This window comes from Thunnus thynnus, chromosome 19 (assembly GCF_963924715.1).
Source record: "Thunnus thynnus chromosome 19, fThuThy2.1, whole genome shotgun sequence".
Classification (NCBI taxonomy): Eukaryota; Metazoa; Chordata; class Actinopteri; order Scombriformes; family Scombridae; genus Thunnus; species Thunnus thynnus.
In genome coordinates this window covers 20210416-20227570 of record NC_089535.1, presented here as the reverse complement: position 1 = coordinate 20227570, position 17155 = coordinate 20210416, and the positions used below count along the sequence as shown (strand labels likewise).

The 17155-nt window shown below is 39.7% G+C and overlaps 1 pseudogene; it reads left to right on the top strand.

Moving 5' to 3' along the window:
* The window catches only part of LOC137171253 (PALM2-AKAP2 fusion protein-like), an 80094-nt pseudogene that overhangs the window by 25520 nt on the left and 37419 nt on the right, over positions 1–17155 (top strand).

The following is a 17155-nucleotide window of genomic DNA, read 5'->3' as shown; positions in this document are numbered from 1 at the left end:
TCATTATTACTAGTTACTAAATTATTCTGAAAAAACAAGAAGCTTTTCTTGTAATAACAATTTACCGTTTTATCTGATTATATCGCAAAACTTTCCCATTATTTTACATGATGAATGTACATCATCAAAACAAACTTTCATTATAACATAAGTTGATAAGTTGTTAAGTGTCTTGTTAATAACAGACACTTCTATATATCATTAAAACAAGAAGAAGATCCAGTTAGTGCCTATACAGAAGATATTGTAGAATACATTGTCTAGAAAAAGTGAAAATTACTGGTTTATATGGTTTGATTTACCTTTATAAAATTTCTCATTATAACAAGGAATTGAGCAAATATTTTTTTGTTATGGTGGCATCAATGCGTTGCCACAGAAACCCACAACAGAAGATAAGTAATAACATGCTGGCAGCCAATATTCAGTTCACAAAAGCTTTTCCATTTGCTGTTCTAAACACGGTGAAAGATCCATCCTGCTGCACAGAAAATGATGTGTTGAGCCACATTAGGTGAACAAAGAAAGGAGCGCCACCTGCAGAAATTCAGATGTTTGGAGGAAAAACCTCCTCCAAGTACGTGAGGCAGCCTGCCTCTTGTATCTATCTATCTCCTGTGTATTTTCCATATTCCCCAGAGATAGCAACAGATGTCATCTGAATGCAAACTAACCCCAAAGTGTTAGCCCTCTGCTTTATCCACTGAACCTAATCGAGAATCAAGCCCCAACCCTACCCACTGATCTACAGAGCCAACGCGCTGCTCTGTTTAGTTTTCTTGCATACAACACCAGTAGGCTCGAACTCCAGATGTAATCAGTGTCTGGTCACGCAGTCCCATTTAATGGCCATTACCTCTGAGTGCCACACAGCCAGGCAGCATGAAGCAGGCTTTGTAATGCGCTCTCCAGAGACATAGTGGCCTGGGAGAGGAAATGGAGACTGGAGCCCAGAGATGTGATAAGGACCTCTGCACTGTATGATTCAAGCTTCTCAGAATGGAGGCGTTGATCTGAGTCTGGAACCATGTAAACATCACAATACTTTCAATCTTGTTGTGGGTGTATTTTGGCGGTTTTCTGTTCTAAATTGGTGATCTAAAAAAAATGGATGGTTTGTTAGTCGCCGTAAGAAGGTAAAGTACTAGTCGCAGGACATATATTTCAGTTTTAGAAATAATTATTTGTTCTTGGAGGCTGAACTTTAAATACTTAAAGACATAGATTAGGTTAGATGTTCTAATCTAAACAGCTATAAACCTCTCCTGTAAGAGTGGTTGTGTGTCAGAGCTCAACAGGAAATGGAAAGTCTGTTAAACAGCGTGAGAGAGAGCAGAGAGCAGGCTGGTCCTCAGAGGAAACAACTGGTCGATTACCCTACACAACTTTATGCATAACTGATTTGTTGACTGCTGCAGTGGAACTGGAAACTTTTTTACATGTAGTGATTTTTTTTTTTTTTTGGCAATAGTAAAATTCCACAGAGAGGTCAGATGTCAGGGTAAACTACAGGCCAGCATCCTCCACTGGTTAAATGATGGTTTCTTTACCTCAGAATATTACTGTGATCTTGATTTACCCTGTGATATATGTTCTCTTTTAAGATAAACTTGCAGCTGGCTCAGTATGGTCTCAAGCTAAAGCTGCAAATTAGAAAACCTATTAAACCTTTATTTAACCAAAGAGTGACTGATCATTTTGGTTTTCAAGATAGACTGTAACAAAGAGTTATGCCAAAGGTCCTTTTATAGCAATACTAGTGGCATGATTCTAGGGATGGAGATGTGAATTATCAGACTTCAAACCGACATTGTCAGACTGAAACATCTCAACAACCATTGGATGGATTGCCATGAAATTTAGTACAGACATTCATGATACCCAGAGAATGAATCCGTCAGACTTCAGTAGTCCCCTGACGTTTCCTCTTGCACCACCAGCAGGTCAAAGTTTTCACTTTCCTGTGAAATATCTCAAGATCTACTACATGGATTTAGACAAAATTTGGTATTTATGGTTCCTAGACAATGAATTTGTCCAATACTAAACCAAACACTTGCAAAAATAATGATGATTCCATCAGCTTCAGCTGCACTTTGTGTGTTGTGCTAGTTAGCAATTGTTATTAGCTGACATGATAAACTAAGATGCTGAATATTGTAAACACTATACGTGCTAAACATTAGCATGTTAGCATTGTCATCATTAATATGTTAGCATGCCAATATTAGCATTTAGCTCAAAACAACGCTGTCCCCAAGTACAGCCACACAGAGCCGCTAGCATGGCTGTAGACTCTTAGTGTTATTTATTTCTGTCAGTATACACTCAGTCTAGTTGATAAACAGGACGTGCAATTTCAGTTTCATTCGAAGAGTTTGACAACTCTGAATATGTGATGCACTTGATGTGGCTATGTGAGGTTACCTTGGGTCTCTGGGATTGCAGCAGCCACACACACAGACACAAACAAACAAATAGCCCAGCTGCAACATTCTGACAACAGGTGGTAAAAAGCTTTGGAATAATTTCTGCGCAGCCCATTGTGTGGTTTCTGAGTGTTTGTGCGCACATACACTCATGCTGTTAATTGTCAGCTCTACAACTTGGAGCCAAGCTACGGTTTGACAGTAAACAGCCAAAGGTGAAACTAAAGTGTTCCTGCTCAACTCTGGCAGAGTCCCAGACAGAGATGAAGACATTAGACTTAGAAACATAAACACACGGCTCTAGCAGTCATCTTTAAAACATGAAATGGAGTAAGACATTTAGTACTTTCACCCCTGTATTTTATAAGTATTTTCTGATGTAAACGTGGTTCTGAGGTCTACTCTTGAGTCCTTAACTAGATGTGTGTGCTGAAGCAACTACATTCTGTATATTATACCTTTAATTACATATTATTTTATTTTAGGTAAGATATTAAAGTTATCTTACCTCACAAATTCAAGCTAGTCATCCTGCCCTCATAGCTATTTGGGTAGATTATATTTGGCTTTTTTTGGGGTGCCCTGTTGGCTGTGCAAAGTCACGAATCAACTAAAAAAAGTAATCACCTTTGATTTGTATATATACCAGCATAACTCTTTGTCCCCACACCAATCCAAGAATAATACTCTGCAAACTTTAAATAGACCTGGTGGTGCATCTTAATGGGGGGGCAGTTTGTTGTGTCTTCAGGCAGCAGCTGGATAGCTAGATTTTCAGCTCTACCTCTGAGAAATGTTTGTGCAACAAAGAGTCCCATCAGTCTCATCACACAGCAGTAAATTGATCAAAGAGCATACGGCTCACATACAAGAACTCAATGAACTGCAGAGTTAGTCAAATCCAATAGAAAAGCAATACTCAAAATGCCCCAAATGGAAGCACAAGGCAAATTCTTTGGAATTTAAGAAAGACAAATTTAGGAGAAAAAACAGCCTTGTTTTTCTCTATAAGAGATTGTTCAATACCAACAAAACATTTTCATGTATTTAAGTGTGAACATAACAAAATAACCCGTAATAACTGTAAATAACACATGAATTAATTACCTTAGTTCTCTTGGCCTGATAGGATTCACCTTTAGCAAAGTGTAACAGCTGAGGTGGGAGTCTATCTGTGTTATGTAAAATCTGGGTTCATGTGTGGGCCTATGTGTTTATTTATTTGTTCTAGCTGTGCTTGGCAGTCATCGCAATAATCTCTCAGAAATTAGTCTTCATAACGGAGATTAAAATATATCACAACCAAGCTAGAAAAGAAGAGCTATTTGAAAAAGTCTGAATAATCTGCTGGGGTGGATTTTCCTACTCCAAAACACAGCCAGTAGTTCAAGAAGAGTCAGTGAAGTTAACTTGCTGTCTTGCTTGTAAAAAGTCAAAAAGTCACTTAGTGTCAAGCTGAGGAGGACCTCCAATGTGGCTGCCAAAATGTGTTACTATACATCACCTAAAACCTCTCTGTAAGCACCTCTCACATCTCTGTTTCCTCCTCAGTCCAAAGCCATGCGTGAGCGATGGCTCCTCCAGGGGATGGGAGTGGAGGAAGAGGAGGCACGGCGGAAACAGCTGGAACAGGATGAAGAACAAGGAAAGAGGCTGGAAGACATGATACATAGGTACTGTACATACACTTATACACTCAGGGCTTTGTTTAGTCTTTATGCTCCTTGTGGCATAGCCGCTTACATCTTTTTTTTTTCGGCAAGTCGTTTGTTGTAGGACGTAACACATTTCCAACACTAGCATGATCAGACTCGGATACTGAACAGATGCGCGTAGCAAAGTCACAATAACAAGAGTCGTCACATCTGTTTTTGTTACAGCGCATCTGCTTTTCTTTCAGGCTTTGTGTAGTCTTCAGTTTTGACTGAACCGAGATGTATTGTAAAACACAGATCATATCACCTTCTTGGCTTTCCCTTCTTATGTCCCATGTTCTGACCCTCAGTTCAGCCAACCGTGGCAGTTTTATGACAAGGTCAAACGCCTGACAATCACATTCTTACATCCCATCCACACGGTCCAAACATTGTGCTTCATCTTGTTAACACTGGTCAAAAACATCAGATATATATCACATGTGATACTAACAATGGAGCGCTGCTACACTTTTAGCTGTAGAGTGAACATGCACTGCAGTAGATAGATATATCAAACCCTGAGGAAAGTATCAACAATAGCGGGGTTATGTACACCACTTTAATTACGTAAGCCACATTTGAAGCATCGAACCAGACTCCCAAAATAGAGCTATAATTTGGTGAGACTACATGTGGCTCAACACAAACACGCTCATTTCGCACAGCAGTTAACATGCACACAACAAACACACACACACACACTGTAACTTGAGAAGTGTTGGAGGTAGGGGATTCTTCAGGGCACAAATCTACTAGTTCTGTAACCTTAGAGCAAAATCTCTTCTGTGCACTGATTTGAAAACAAACACCAAGAGCTAAACTGTATACATGTGTAACCTCTCTAAAAACAGATATGACAAGAGCTGACAAGGAATGAACAAAGAGAGGGATAGAACAGAGAGGAAAAAAGAGGAGGGAGGCTTTAGGGAAAACGAGAGCCGAGGGAAGGAAGGAAGAGGGGAAACTCATAAAGCAGAAACAGTACGTTACAAGATAGAAGCGAGGCAAGTGAAAGCAGGGTGTAATTGCCAGAGGAAAGAGAGTGAGATATTGAGAAGATTGAAAGAGGGAAAAAAAGGAGAGGGTGATGTGATTCTGTGTGCACTTCCTGCGTTTGTGTCTCTGGGAGGAGCTTCCTGATTCCCATCAAGCGTTGCTGCGGGATAGTCACTTATTCCCCGATAAAGTTGGGGCATGAGATCACCGGTGCTATGAATAAAGTGCTAGCTCTTGTCATCATGATGCTGAGTGTTTTCCACTGACGGGGTGGGGGTATTGTGCTGGGCTACACCTTGTCCTGTCTGAGACAAAACATGCATTTTAGATTCAGGTTTCGTTTTTGTTTTGTTTGTTCGTTGTTTTTTTTTAGATTTTTACGAGCTGTTTACTGGTAGTATAGCATAGAAGATTCATCAGATTTCTTTCCTGAAGTGATGAATTAACTTTAGACTGTGGAAAGACACTAATTGGCAGCGATGGAATGAAAACTGACTTGAAGTTAAATGAAAGTTTTGAAATGTTTACTGCATAAAATGAATGAAAGAGCTGCGTATCAAGTGTATGTGAACTGGAAACCAAAGTTAAAATGCAGCATGCCTAGTGGCTAATTAGCAAGCATTGTTATCCATAGAAACAAGACTTAACTTATATTCCAATTAGTATAATATTTTTGTTAGATTGCATGTCAACGTGTAGAGAACTGACAAAGAGTGAAGATGGTTTGCAGGGACTGGAAATGTTGCCTCTTCAGCAAGGTAATGCATGCATGTATCTAAAAGCAAGAACGTCCTTGAAAGTGCATAAAATGCCGGAGAAATTAAAGTTCTTCTCCAGACATATATTAAGACATATAAAAATACTCTACTTGAAACAATGCTGTGTGTCTGTTTTCCACACAAAAGTATAATTACAGTGTTAAAATTGGTAAAAAATAGCATCTACTCCTCCCTCATTAAAACATCTAGAATCTATGAATATGCAAATGTATTTCATTTCAGAAGTTTAACTGCTGGACACAAGATGTTTTCTATTTCACCGTAAAGCCCATTCTCAGTGTATGTACACTAGTGTAAGTTACATATTGGACCAGGATTGGCTTCAAACTAGTTGAGATGTCACAAATCCTGCTCACAGGACCACACCTAAAGCTCAGATTTTCAATGAGCACAGAGAAACTTTCCACTTTCAGCAGATGAATGTGAAAACAGCCTTCTAGTGTCAAACTCTACTAAACTCCGCACAGTGAAGCTCAAACATCCAACTGTTTGAACAATAAGAAAAAAATATTCAGGAGTGGATGGGGACTTTAAAAGAGACGCGGCAAAAAGGGAAAGCCTCAAAATGTGATTTTTTTTTTGGGACAAGACAACCTAAAGTAGCAGAAACTGTTACCGTGCAGCACAGAATAGAAGAAAACATGACTCAGCGCAAACTCCTGCATCAACAAAAACTTAAATAACAATATGGTAAAGAATAAATCTCAGTATTGGAGTAGAGGACAGACTGTTCCTCTTTAGGGCTTCTATCAGTATCAGGAAGTGGGTGTGAAGTTAAAACTAATCAGCCGACATGCAGTGAATATATGTTATTTCATAGTTCATGTATTTGAGTGATGGAGATCAGAGTGAGCTCAGGAAATTGGGCTTGTGGAGAGGCTCTGGGTCAATTTGGCATCAGTAAATCAGGCTCATGCTCCACCTCTTCATCTATCAAATCTCTGCATGAAAGAGAGTCTGTTAGCCACCAGCTACCGTAGCTTATCACCAGTGCTGAAACAGCGTCGACATCGTCACAAACGCCAGGATAACATTCGCTCGGGTATAAACAGAACAGCTGTGAATGGTCAAAGAGAGAGCATTGTAGACAAAGTACAGTTGTGATTGTGGAGCAGCTTCGCGTGAGTCAGTTCATTCAGCTGCTGCTGAATAGACGTGTTGTCTTTTTCAAAGAGGAGATATTGCAGTTTGTGGTTTCAATTACTTACAAAAGCAATTAAAACCTCAAAGATAACTCTTTACTGTGTTACACTGTCGTGTGTTTACGGTCTGGTTTCACTTTTTGTTTTTACAATGTAGCCAATTCCAACTTTATTGAGTTTCTCTGTATAGTAACAGACAGGAAGCAGAAAACCAAAGCTGAAATGAGAGTCAAACTCAGGCTGCCATGATATGTGGGCATTTCTGACTCCACTACACATCTGTATCACAAAGAAGACTTGAATTCACTCTGTATTTTCAAAATTTCTGAACACCTTTCGTTTCCAGGCTGCTAGAAAGTTTCTGAGCTCTAAGTTAGTGGATGCTTTGTGAAATAACTCACCCTTGTTCTGTTTTGGGCACAGTTATATACCAGTTGAGTCAGTTATCATCGTAAAAGACTCCAAGCAAAACTCCAGCAAAGCTCGGATAACCTGGCTTTTTCCCTGCATGTTTATACATAAGCAGTGCTGCACAAACAGTTCTCAAGCCGTTGCCATTGTGAGCCAGGGTCTCAGATGTGTGCTGAAAAATGCTTCGAGAGAAGCTCAGCTGTCTGGGACTACATTCTCGGGGCTTTCAGAAAACAATCTTCTCCAGTGGGTACAATAAAGCCACAGAGCACATGTGTGGGAGTCAAAGGAGTGCCTTTCAGTCACACAAAATCCTAAACGTGAAACCCCATGACGGAATTATTTTACACAAATAACCTTCAAATATTAACCACAGGAAAAAAATCTAATTTATGAAAAACTTTTTTTAAAAAAATGGTAATTCATTTGCGGTGCGATGTCATGCTGTGAAAGCGGGAGAAATTTCAAAGTTGTTGATGTTTCGGACAGGACACTGATTCACACTGTGGATGTGGGTGTGTTTGTGTGAATGCAGAGGGTGTGGCAACTATATTTACACCCTGTGGGACACCAACCAGAGTCTTTCCACTACTGATAGGACAGAGGTGAATAGTAGGGAAGCATATGGACTCTGCATTATCTGTGTGTGTGTGTGTCTGAGTGAGAGAGAGACAGAGAGAGCATGATCATGGATAAACCTGGATTTTCATAAGATCTACATCTACCTCCCCCTTGTAAACATTTCTGAAATATACTCTTGTAACTAAAAGCACAGAAGCCCAGACACCTTGTCTGTCCCATTTTTACGGCTGTTAGACTAATAACACATGCACTAGTGGACGCTTTAATGACAGAAAGCAACAAAGACAAAGCAGCAGCTCTTTTATGGAAACCCGTATTGTTTCAAACGCTGATGAACACATAAACAGGAGCAAAAGAAAGAGGAGGAGCTGTCGTATCCGCCTGCAGAGAGCAACTCCAGTGTTGCTGAACTTTAAACGCGTCGAGACAAAAAAGAAAAGAGGCAAGAAAGAACAAGGGTCCCTTCAGATTATCCATACGATTATGCAAACCTAATGGAAAACACATTACGAAAAACAAAACACAAAGACACAAGGACAACAGCGGTGTCTTTGTGCGGTGTAGTAAGTGTCTGCTGCCTGCTGTTGACTTTAAACTGGAAATCACATAAAGTGAGGGGGGAAAAAAGAGAAACAGTACAATCTTTGTACAGGTTATTACACATACCTAAGGTCACTGAGGCTGGAGAGCACAGACAGAACGGGGAAAAAAAGAGAGAGAGAGAGGGGGGAAACAGAGGCAGTTTGTGAGGTGGTTTTTGTCAGTTGTAACCCAACTTGAGCAACACACAAAAAAGTGATAAAGCGATCAAGAAATAGCAGCCACTGTGCGCAGGAGAAGGCGCTAACCTCGCAGTGAGACGGAAGGAGACAGAAATGAGAGCGATGTGGTGGCAGCAGCAGCAGCAGTTTTACAGATTTCTCTGTCATTACATGGACGGGCAAAGTAAACAAAGAGAGGGACACAGCAGCGAAAGGCCCTTCCTTTCACAATATGGCACTGACCCGACCCGTACCCACACTGCGCTACTTTTGGATTACTGCTGTTTCATGTTGCACAGACAGCTCCATGCGCATTTAGCCATCATTGTGGGGGAGCAGTGTGGTATTTTTGGATTTTTTCGTATCCTGCCACAGGACAAGTTGAGAAATTCATCTTGCAGAGAAGCCATGAGGAGAAATTTGATTCTGCAGAAATCAGAGCGTGCATGGGATCGTTTAAGATATGCATGTTTACATTTTGAGGGAGTTCAGTCATATTTTGCAGCCTTGATATAACTAGGCCACTGCAGCAAGATTAAGCTAATACTGCATACTTAACCTCTTTATGTGTTTATTTATACTTAACATATAGTTATATTGCGTGTGTTTCATATGTAGTGAGCCTAATCAAGATAAGAAGTCGTTTTTTTCCTGTTTATGTCTGTTTGCTAAGAGTTTTATCACTATTATTACTCTCCCTGCTGAGTCCCACCCCCGCAGTGACCTTAATTCTCCACAGAGGATCAATAAAGATTCATCTTATCTTGTCCGACTATCAATCAATTACCAGACCAGAGGACCTCTTAACTCGAAACAGTGCTAAAGAGACAAATGGAGTCTGTAGGCTACATGAGGTCTAGAAGGCAATCTGGCAACAGCAAACTATACTTACTGCAACGAGCCCATTGAAGTGCCCTGTATCGTGTTACATAACGATCTAAGAATATTTGTCTTTGGCCTCACAGTGGCAGTATGAGAGCACACAGTTTTTAACTGAGCAGAAAAGTGTGATCCAGTTCAGTTCAGATCATTTCACTGCAGTTCAGCTGTGTACTGTTTACAGAGTCTATCTGCCCTCATTTCAGAGCTTAGCCATATTTATTAGAAACATAATAAACAGTATATTCATCTCTTCCAGTAACATAACATCAGGACACTGTAGGGCTGTTCAAATTTGCTCCACTATATACTTCTAAATTTAAACATAGTGTAGATAAACCGGCACAATGAGGCCGTGTTCTGAGAACTGTGCAATATTTTTAGTCAGACACAGCTGCTTGGCAAATATTGCTGCTCCAGGCTTATTTTCTTAACCTCAGACGTAACACCAGACAAGACAGATACCATTTTACCTCGCTCTGAATGCAACTGCAGTGAAAACAAACTGCAGACACCAAAATTGTACCTAACAAAACTGCTTCAAAGTCAAACATTAGACCCCAAATGTGAGGTACAGTAGTTTAGACAGAGGTTCTAGAAAGTACAGATTTAAGAGCACCAAACCACCACGTGTCATGTTGAACATTCATTGAAGATGAAATTCTCAGTTCCAACAAAGCCCCCTGTTTCTTTTTAGATTTCAACTTACAATAAACTCTGCACTCGGTTCATGTTCCACCTTTCCAAAAACCCAAAACATTTTACATATGGTATCTATCTTTATATCAAAACAGATCTTTTCAGTCAAAACAGGTTCTGTATATAGAGGAATGAAAAGGTTCTCCGTCACGGTCATTTGGCTGAACAAAACACGAATGTCTCATCATTCCTCAGGGATACTGGAGTGTTTTGTGATCTGGCTTCTATCCTTGTACGCCCTCCTTTTGTCCTTTTGGGTGATTCTACAAGCTTATAATTTAAGCCTGTTAAGCTGATGTTCTCAGTTAAAATCAACTAAATGCATGTAATACAAAGAAAATTGCCTGGGTGGATACCTTTATCTGGCAAACAAATGATTTTACTAACAGAGAATGAATACACAGTAAAAGTGCTAGCAGAGGTCAACAAGTGCTACTTCAGTTTGTAAGTACTGACATTTAAAGTTATACTCCTCTACATTTCTGAGTGAAATACTGGACTTCAACATTTATCTGATCTTCAGTAAATTATAACCGAAGTTATATTCTTTACGTACGACTGTTATTCTTCTTCTAATGGAGTATTCTTGGTGTATAGATTAGTATTCATACTGCTGGCCCTGTCATGTCACCAACAGTACAACCTGTAATTTGCCTTTTTTTTTACACTGTCAACGGTATACAATGGTACAGATAAAGAGAACAGAGATAGAAAGTATGCGATCAATGCAATATTTAGTTTTGTGTGTGAATTTTAGCCAAGTACAGTTAATCAGATAAAAATTCTGTTTATTTGTCCCTGAGGGGCAATTGGTTCTGTTGCAGTAGCAATAAAAACAACAGGGTGAGACGCACAAGATAAAAACCACACATAATAGAAAAACACAGGAGTAAAAAGTGAACAAATGAAGTATAAAAGTAAGAATATCAGTGAAGAAAAAAGGAGAAACAGGCATGGTTGGAGATATGCTGATGCTACTTGTACTTTACAGAGTTGAGCAATGAAACGGCAAAGAGTATGAAAGAGAATTTATATCTGTTAGTTTTGACTGATGGTTGTCTGAGGCAGGAACTCTAAGTGCAGGAGATGGGTACTGTCAGATATGATGGATTCTGCTTTCTTTAACAACTGTTCTTTATACAGTTCAGATACATTTCATCAACCTCGTTAACGAGTTTTTCTGTTTGAGGTTGCATACCAGCAAATGAAAGAAAAAGTGAAAACCTACTCAGTAAAAGATTTATAAAATAACATCATTAAAGATCTGTCAACCTGGAACTTGGGTAGTTTCCTCAGACAAAAAAGATGCCGCTGGCTTTTCTCACTCAACGTATCTTTATTCCTATAAAAGCTCATCTTATCGTCAATATGATGCCCAAACACTTGAAAGACTCAACAATCTCAACATCTTGTCCGTTAAGTAAGAAGGAACAACAAACTATGTGAGTTCTAGCTTCTGTATCTGGGTGTATGAACAGGGTGTTACAACAAGATCATAACTCAGTAGCCCAAAATAAGACGTGTAAGAAAACCGGGTGGATGGATGCTGTACATCTCCTCTAAGTGATGTGAATTGGATTTGTGAAATTAACACAGGCTAACAGGTTTCACTCGCACCTGCTCACCTGGCCTCGCCTGTCACGGAAATAGCAGGCGCTCCTTATCTGTTTTTATGCCAAGTGTCACTCCTCACATCCTGCTTGTGATCTGGAGCGCAGATAACAAACAGGACAGAAACAGGAAGAAAAAGAAGAGTGCCGTATAATAGCATATTATAAATCTCTACCTACCTCAGCGCAGAGGACGGTTAAGGCCAGTCTGCTGATACATGATACAGCTTTGAAGGTTGTGATGTGGTTTTTCAGTGTGAGTAAGCAAACTTACAAATGCCAAAAAAGGAATTTTAGTAAGTGGTTTTGAAGGAAGCAAAATATTAAGCCGTGACTCTTGCCTGCTACTGACTGGAAAAACCCTAAACTCTATCCATGTGGAGTCATGTGTCATTAGTTAAACTACCAGCCTTCCAAGATATGACATTTAATAAGGAAAATTAAAAACTTTACCTTCAGACAGCCCTTTCCTTTGGCACTACATTTTCTAAACTGTAGAACTTCCATATTCCTACACATGCCTCACACTGTATTACGCCACAGATCAGCTGTTTTGGTAAGAAAGTGCTGCTGGTCTTTGCAAACGGAAATGATGTACGTGTTTATTTGCATATAGAGCGGGGAAGTGAGATCCGATCACATGTGGAAACTCGAGACGCATGTGGAGACACATTCTGATGCCAGGTGTGAACTGATGTACTTAGAGGTGTCAACTTGTGATTGGATCACCCAAGATGCATGTTAATGCCAGGTGTCGACAGGGCCAAAATGTTTTTATTAATGTTGAACATGTAGGATGGTAATATCCATTAGCCTTATGTTAGACATAATGAATAGATTCATGATCTTCACACATTACAACTGCTTGTGTTTGAAGCCATTAATATAATCTCAGCAAGGCCGGTGTTAGAATAGCTGGTGAAAAATCAACCACATATATAGAAAATACTTTGCTTTCAATAATCATTTCTATCTAATATGGCTTTTTCACAAACAAAAGCTCTATTACTTCATTAATCAAACATCCAGCTGAAAAACTAAGACATATTTTTGACTTGGGGAAGACTTAAAGCTTCTTCAGCTTCTTACAAACTTACAGCTATTTTAACATATATGAAAAGAAAATAAAATCATAGTTTAAATGTACCCAATGTTGTTCTTTTTTTGTCAATTTCATCTTCATTGAACAATTTGACATGTTGAGAGTGACAGTAAACATGCGCAGATAAAGCTGATATAGCTGTCATATTTTGCCACTAACCTTCATGGACTAGAGGGAAAAAAGATGACTCTACAGCTCCGCCCACTGAGGCTCACCTCCACCGATATCTAGGTTATCTCATCTTTCCAACAGCTCTGTGTCTGGAAAAGTATACAAGAAAAACTGCAAGAGAAGAAGTGTGCCTAGAAAGCAACTTTGTCACCATCACACACACAACACACACACACAGTACCACGTTTAAACACACTAGTCTTTACAGTGCGGTCAGACCTTCTTCCTCTTTCATAACATCAGTCTATCATTGCTTTTTGTCTGCCTCTGTATCTCTGACAGTCTGTATGCATGTGGACACATGCCCAAATATACACACATCATCCACCACACATAAAACCAGATGTCTGCTCTTCCTCCTCCTCCGCCTGTATGATGTGGAAAGCAGTTGCTGCCCACCCTGGGCGTATCCATAGCAACTGGCCTGCGGTTGGTTGACAGGGCGGGACAATGACATCACTGGTCTCTTTCAGGATCGCCACAGAGATAGTAACAATGCCAGGTACACAAGTATAAGGAGAAGACATAATACTGGAGAAGACACAATAAAGACTATATCTAGAGGGGGGAAGGAGGGGCAACTTAAGGTTATGGCCCTGTGTCTCTCTCTCTCTCTCTCTCTCTCTCTCTCTCTCTCTCTCTCTCTCACACACACACACACACACACAAACACACTCACACACACACACAAACCACATAATCTATTCTGTAAAAAAGATAGATTATAGATTCATTAGGTGGGTTAATAGAGGTCTTTGGTAGATCTTTTTGATATAAAAGAGCCCAGACTTTATAAGATATAAAGCAGGTAGAGACAATTAAGTAACATCTAGTATTAGGTAGGACTGCTAATAATGTTTCATCCCTCTTAAAGATTTATAGAGACTTCATACATAATAGTTTTTATCCCCTCAAAAGATCAGTACCCAGTGTAGCAAACCTCTAAATCCAACAATGTCTCCACTTGATTCTTTACAGGATCAATTGTATTTTAAGATGAAAATGAAGATGGGAAATACAGCAGTGTTACTGTAGGATTAGTCATGAAACAAACTAGCAGCATCACATTATTTCTTCTCTTTTTGTGCTCACAGTTTTGGCCATGTTTAAGGATTGATCACTAGAGGGTGCCAGACACAAGCATGGCTGGGTGGCTCTCTTTACTCTGCACATTAGCCAAAGACCATTGAGGAGTTGCTGCCGGTTGACACACTGAAAGACACATTTGATCCATCCACTCTAATAGTCTTATAGGAAATTCTGCCTTGGTGAAGTTTCCTACCTCTATTCCTATCACCAACCCTTCCTATCTACAGTCTTCCCTACTCACTATTTTTACAGTAATATGAACTCATTAAGTGCCACAGAGACAATATGAGTCCCTACAGGAGTATTACAGTGATATTAGCGTGTTTGTTCATTATCGTTGACAAGTCATCCTCACAGAGAAGGGCTTTGATTTAGATTAAAATATATGATCAAGATTAAGACAATTAATGTCAGGGTTCCAAGCAATTTGACAAGGGTTTGTGCACAACTAATGCTGACATGATTGTCTGCCCCATCCATGAATATTTATAACTTTTGTCTTGTAGGATGCTCTGTATAATACAGTATCTATAGTGGTGGTAATATATACTTAAAAATACCTCGAACTACAGAAACCTGCATCCTCCTCCGGTAACAAATCTTGCTTCTCGTCCATTTTGGCAAGACCACACGCTGCTCATGGGAAGCAGAGGTAAAACCCATTTCCCACCAGAAAGGGAAAATAGGAAACGACATAGGGAGGAGCAAGGAAAAGTAGCCACACGGGAGGCGACAGTGTCCAGACGTATTCAATGGTTCAAAAGGTGAGGGTAAAAAGAAGATACAACTGAGAGAATCTTCAATATCAAAGCGCATGGACACAGTTACTGACATACAGCATGTTTGGGTTTCTGCATTAACTAGCTTCACATAGTTTATTCAAAATGTGTGCCATTGACTCCCGTCTCACAATTGTCTGCAAAACTATTCTTGCTTTGTGGAGCAGTTTATGCTGAATGTTTATATGACAGAGGAGGTTTAATACAAGTGGATGGTGCAATGCAGCTAATAAGCTATGATCGCTTCCTCCATTTTGAACTAGTCATCAAAGGTCAGCACTGTGAAGAGAGCTTGCTTTTGGTCAACGATGTGACTTTGAGATTTACCAACGTTGAACTTGACATGAAAAATTTGCACGGATTTAGTTTGCCCCAGCAAGGTAATACACTAATTACAGCGATTCCACTGGAATGAGTTGGTGGCTGGATTGTTATTGGTTGAGCAGACCTGCTCAGACCTGCTCAGCAGACCTTTATTTACTTTTGGTAATTCTATACAATCACTATAAGAAATTATTGTCTAGATTAGTCTACAAATACATTTCAAGTAGCCTACTTACATGAACTGATTACACATTGTAGTGTTGTCCTTGCAAAGGCAAAATCCAGGGTTGGGTAATTGTTTCTCATACCGACAAGGCTCGAGTTAAATATAGGATGTGCAATCCAGCATCACTATATTTATAAATAACTACTGTCTCATTGCAGTCGCCACTCTTTAACCACAGAATACACTCTGATATGAAGTTGGAGAAACCACTTAAAATTAAGAAAAGAAACAGTAAGAGTGCTAAAAATAACAATGGAAGTAAGAACAAGAATCATGGTTACTGTCACCTGCCTACTGCCACCTACAATATGCTATAAGTATTAAACAAAATAAATGATTAAACATCTCAGTTGCTATGAAGTCCCAGTCCAAATGAACCACATATACTGCATTACATGGACAATACACTCCGATAAGATGCTGGCTGTCTTCATAATGGACAGTGGTTTTAGAATAACTATTGTCAACATTGCTATATTTGTTGCCGTAGCAAAGACAATACAGTTGTTTTTGGACACATAGAACCTTTAATCATCTGATTTCAAATAACACTGAGCAACCCCAAACTGTGGTGATTATTTTGGTCCAGACAATGGCTTAAGGGGACAGTTGTGTGGAAGATCAATTTCTCTGCTGCTTTCTATGAAAGCTTTACTAATTTACTTATTAATGCATAAAAACGCTACTAACCCTACCCCCTAACCCTAACCCTGACCCCAACCTTAACCCTAATCCTGCTCCAACCCAAGACACGCAATGTATGTTCATATGTATGTATGTATGTTCATATCATTTGGCTAAGGTTTCTGGTTTACTAATGACTGAGGTACTTGGTCCTCCTCACAGTTATCAAAGCTCTGAAAACAAGTATTTCTAGTGCCACCGTACAGTTTTCTGTAGCTGTGTAACACCCAAACGACAGGCAGCTGAAGATGAACCTGATTCAAAACACTGGCAGATGGGAAGTGACTGTAGACTGTTTGGATTTGTTTAGTTAAACCTCAGTGATCAGCGCCAAAGCACCAAGTTTTCTGGCGTACATGAAAGACTCAATCCATGATTTTGTTGGCGCCAACAAATTCCAAAAATATCCCCCCTGTTCATTGTTTTTATATTGTGAAAACTCAATACAGTTCACAGTTGAAAGTGGACTATTCACCCTGAAAACCTGTGCTCTACTATTTCTGTGAAGTGCTTCAGATAAAATTGTTCTTTTGAATAATATACCACACAGTCAGGACAATGTGTACTAGTGCTTGTTCATGGTCGCTGATGCTGATATGTTGAGTGGGCTCTATTGATTGTGGAATACTGAGGCAACAGTTTACGGCATTGTTATGAACCTTAATATCTCTTCTACACACACACACACACACACACACGCCGACTGACGGACAAATTCTTTGCGTCCCAGAGGAGTGTATTCTAAAGTGCTGGCAGTCAGTGAGGAAGCAACCCTGGTCCTCCTCCCTGACCGCT